Here is a 5305-nt window from a genome sequence, read left to right on the forward strand (position 1 = left end):
GTGATGAGCTTAGCCTAATGTGCCATTTCTGCAATAGTTCCTCAATCTATCTCTTGGTCTCATCATTCTCCAAAACAAAGCATCTATAGATTGGTCCATTGGGAAGCAGCTTGCCCAAGGTCAGATCGATGGAGTGCTTGACGTGACAGTGCAGATTTACCCCTGTGGGTGAGGTGAAAATAATCCTGTACTCCTCCATGACCTTGTCCATCTATTGTTGTTGTGTAGAGGAGCCCTGCTCGGAAGCTATGGCCACAACACTCTTCTTTCCCTAGGGGTGAATCATAATGAAAACAAATTTCCTGGTCTATAAAATGATCTTACTGCATTGCTTTGTAGTGATAAAAGAGATGGAAGTAGGCGGGGCTACCTTCAGTATCCTGTACAACTTATTAGCCAAAGTAATAATGACAGAGCAAGGTCTAGACTCATATACAGCATGTCGCTTCCACAAGTATGGTTGTCCTATGTTGGGCATGGAATCCCCCCAAGGCATGTTTTGGGGCTCAAAGCACAAGTTTTGACCCAATATTGTTGTAAAGACTCCACGAATTGCGGGCACGGAGCTCGAAATGTATGATAGAGTCACAGGTTTGTCCACCGTAGTTTTGTAATATAATGTCGGCCTACCCATGGTGCAGGGACAATGGGATTGTATAAATAGAGTGAGACTCCAAGTGTAAAAAACAACTAATGGAAGGAATAGGAAGAAGAAAGCAAGAAGAGATGATCGAGTCTAAGTGACTAAGTGTGTCTTGGGTCGTAGAGTAGGAGAAGGCTCTGCAGCTGAGTGCACAGAGGCCTAGTAGTCCGCAACTGAGTGCGCGGACCCCTGCAGCTGAGTGCGTAGGGCGGAGTCAAGTCTGTAACTGAAGAAGAGATTAATAAAGAAAATTTTTGTTACCAATTCATGTATCTGTTCTTGGATTAATGCATGTTTGATGTAAATCGCAAATATATTGTCTATTTACTGTGCACACCTATATGAATGGTTTTTATTGATAAGTATAACTTAAAGCATGCAAGTAGGCTAAAATAATCAACTAACATTGGAATATTAGTAAGGAATTGGATAATAATAGTGTTCGGCCCCCGAGTAGGGTTACGCGAGTGTAACATCTCAGGCTGTAAGGTAAGGGAAAGTGTGCATAGCGATGTGTGCAAGGTCAAACCGCAGACCCCTTGAACTCATCAGACATCTCCAGGGTGCAGAAACCTGGTTCTAGCACCCTCCCATACTACTTCGAGTGAGCCCTCAATCTGTGCTCTACGACTATTGCCAAAAGGACCAATAGTACCAGGATTTGTTTGGCTAAATCACCTCCGAACATAGGTCAGGCCCCAATAAACTAACAAATGGTTTTGTTGTCGGGACTGGGATCTGCATAAGAGATGTCTGATGTCATGTCACTGGAATCCAACAAAGAAAGAAATTGAAGGGTGGTTGGACAGAAAGATTCACGAGTTCACGGTGCAGGAAAATAGGAATCCGCAAGTATCAAAGGAACAGTGGTTAGAGCAATACTTATATATGGAAATCCACAAAATTTTCTTTGCATCATTACCCTCTGAGTTGTACAAGTGGATTGTGAAGCTAGCAGATAGTCAAGGAAGGTGTAGGCTCGACAAACCTATTGTGTGGACTCCAGAGTTGGTGTGTAGACTAGAAGCATCAGGAGATAAGATCGCACACGCTATGGACCATTGGCTTGATTGAATTATAGGATGGTTTATCATCGAGTTCGTGGTAGATACGTCAGTCAGCTACAGCAAGGCTGAATGACACTTCCTCAAAGGACCTCGAGGTAAGTACATTAAATCTTTGAACACTTGGATTAAAATGCTACTATCTGAAAAGCGGGTTATGCGAATAAATTGATGTTTGGGGCTATGCAAAGTGGGAGGATCCACAAAAATGAAGGTAGCGAAGAATTAGAGACTAGTCCCTTGATTTCACCTCCATGAGAAAGCAAGGAAGAGATCGTGAAAGTTTCACCGAGAAGTGCGATCAGGCTGATAAGGCAGAAAATCCCGCACATACCACTTCCACCTACACCACCACCAGTTTCACCATCTTCACCCACACCACCTCTACCACCACTACAGTTCAATGTGGCGAGTGAAATGAAGTTGTCGGTATTCAAAGGAGTAGGGAATGAAGATTCGGACCAATTTTGGTTCGTAGCCAAGGCTGTATGGGAAGCACAAGGAGTCATAGACGATAATATCAAGAAGGAAATGTTGGTCAGTGCCTTACAGGATTGCGCACTGATGTGGTACATTAAGCATTCCAATGACAATCCAAACGCAGGGATCATAGATATCCAAGCTGCGCTAAATAGGGAAGCTAGCCAGTCAAAATCAAAGACACGGTCGATTATCGAATTTAAGGAAATCACGATGCTTCTAGGTGAGACCCCCTGGGAGCTGGATCAGAGACTGAAGTGTATGATTCATGAAGCCAACATGACCTTGACAGATGGACAACACCGTGCATGGTTTGTAGCATCACTAACACCGCATCTAAGGAATGCGTTATCACAATAGAAGCTATCAACACAGGCTGAGGCTTTGGAGATCGCAATGAGACTACACGAGACCCCGATACAAGATCCCAATTTAGGAGTCCAACATATCCACGCACAATTGAAAAATTTGTGTCTTTGAGATGCAGAGCTTGAAACAAGACAGGACAGCTCGTCCAGAAGCGCGTGACGAGGTATAGTGCATAAAGTGCAAAGGTCAGGGAGATGACAAGGACCATTGTCCAGTCTTCATGAACTACTTGGCAGGAGGAGGGCCAATGCCATTGAGACCAAAGGCACAAGCAGGGCCAAGCACAACACCTGTGGTGCACAATTTGTCAGATAGGAGGGAAGCATGCTATAGATAATTGTCCTCTATTAAAGAAGTATATGCAGAAGTCCTAATAGTTGTTCAGTAATTTCTGTAGGTTAGTAGGCCATGATGAGTGTACCTGTAGAAGTTATGAACTGATGATGGATCAGACTCCTACCTACATAGTTCAAACCAAAATGCGAGCCCTCAATCAAAATGCAGGGATGGCGTGCACTGGGTTTCAGGGGCACAGACGAGGTCGAGGTGGAATGGGACCAGGAAGGGGTCGCAGACAGCTGATCTGTTACAATTGCGGAGGGCCAGGGCATTATGCCTGTGATTTTACAAATCCGACGAGGGCATCATGTTTATATTGTACCCAGTTTGATCATGAGACAGAGGACTGCCCCACACTGATAGCAAGGTTGCGCAATAAAGGAACACTTCAACCTCCTCCAACTCAGGACCTACAAATGATGAGGTCTGAGCCATGTGAAGAGGACCCGAATGTAAAAATCATGCTTCGAAGCAGTATCACGACAAGAGATGACAAGGGCAAGTATCCCGAAGAGAGTGTCTTGGTTTGCAAGGCTCCAACAAAGGAACCAGAGTTTGATTTGGAGTGCGCGAAGGAGACATTCATGGAAGCTAAGAAGAGCTTCTCGGAGGCCTCCACTTCAGGTGGTAAAGACCAACTAGCACTAGAGATGGACCCATCAATGCTCACTACCTTTCTGGAGACATGCATGAAGTTGTTGCATGACAGCAAAGCAGTGAAAGGGCTGCAAGAACTCATCACTAGATGTACGGGACCCATAGAACCGCACGTAGTCCGGAAGCTCAAAAAACACGCAACACAAACAAGAAGGGTGTTACGTCCCTATACTACTAGTGTAACCCCTTATTGTTATTAGTACAACCCCCTTATTATATTGTTGTACCCATGTAGTCCCCATATTGTTACTATTGTGCCCCATAGAAGTCCACTATTGTTATTATTGTGCCCTTACATTATTACTGTTATGTCAGCTCTGATTATATTATGACACCTTAGACTCCTACATATAGAAAGGAGGTCTTGTCATTTGTATCATCTAAGAATTGTTCATTTGTGTAATGTAAAGGAGGTTGTCCCCTTGCAGAGGCTGAATTCTAAGGCGTTTATCTCTCTTTTCTATCTTTTTGTGAGCTGGTTTCATAACATTTGGTATCAAAGCTTTGGATTCTAGGGTTTCACTACTCCAAATATGTCATCGTGGCATTTTCGCTATAAATTTTTTTCTGCAATGTTTAAGAAGCAAAAAAAACTCATTTGAGACAAAGGCGCATTGAATCTCGGGTCCAAATTTCAGAGCTTTTCGCGCTATATTTGCAGAGATATGATCTAAGGAAGTTGGTCTTTTTGCAGACTCCTAAATTACATTCCAAACAGGTGACCTAGGGAAAATCGTCATAACTTTCTCTCTAAGTATCGGATTGAAATTTCGTAAGAAGGTACAGAAAGAGGACAGACTATAGTTTCTTGTATATATTTTTTAGAGCCAAAGGTTGAAACATGGACACGTGGCATGTCGTACAAGTTTGCTCTACTAAACTAGTCTATAATGAGGTCACTACGAGAGATTTGGCATAACTCTTCCTTGGAGAATCCAATTTGGATCAAACTGATAGCATTGGAAAGAGGACATAGGGGGCTACTGTAGGTCATAATTTCAGAACTGGATGATCCGAAATTATAGAGATACATCAGAGGCAATATCGAGCTCCTACAAAGTGAAAAAAAGGTGTGTAGATTTTTTTAAATTTTTGCTTAAGCTTGGTTTAAAAAATTATTTTGAAGGAATTCAAAGGGCATAGTAGAGCATTATTATCAGTAACTGATGCCTCGAGGAAAGAAAATGCAAACACCTAGTAAGCAACCTGAAAGCTCTAGCATGACTCATGAAGAAGAGGAAGAAATGCTACGTGATATATCAAAATTACAAGACCAAGTGCAACAAATGTCACTGTCACAAAAGTGAACAGAAGCTAAGATAAATGGTGTGGAATCTAAGATAAATGGCATGGAAGCTAAGATGAATGGCGTGGAAGCTAAGATGGACGATTTGAAGATATATTTGAAGACAAATTTGAAGACAGGCATGGCAGATTTGAAGACAGATTTGACAAATTTTCTACAAGAAATACTTACTAATGGTAAAAGGGTAGTAAAGGAAACTCATGATGCGAAAAAAAGAAATGTTAATCATGATTTCATAGACTCTAATGTTGGATCGAAGACCCACCATATTCCAAAAATCGATATGAGGAAGTTTGATGGCAAGGATCCCACAACATGGATATTACAGATGGAGCAATTTTTCGATCTCAATAATGTGAAAAACACACAAAAAGTACGTATTGCAACTTTATATTTGGAACCAAATTAGTTTGTATGGTATCAATGGCTTTGCTCTCATAAACAAAT

Source organism: Pinus tabuliformis, chromosome 3_2 (genome assembly GCF_031772625.1).
Source record: "Pinus tabuliformis cultivar Carrire ecotype Pingquan chromosome 3_2, CPIR1, whole genome shotgun sequence".
Classification (NCBI taxonomy): domain Eukaryota; kingdom Viridiplantae; phylum Streptophyta; class Pinopsida; order Pinales; family Pinaceae; genus Pinus; species Pinus tabuliformis.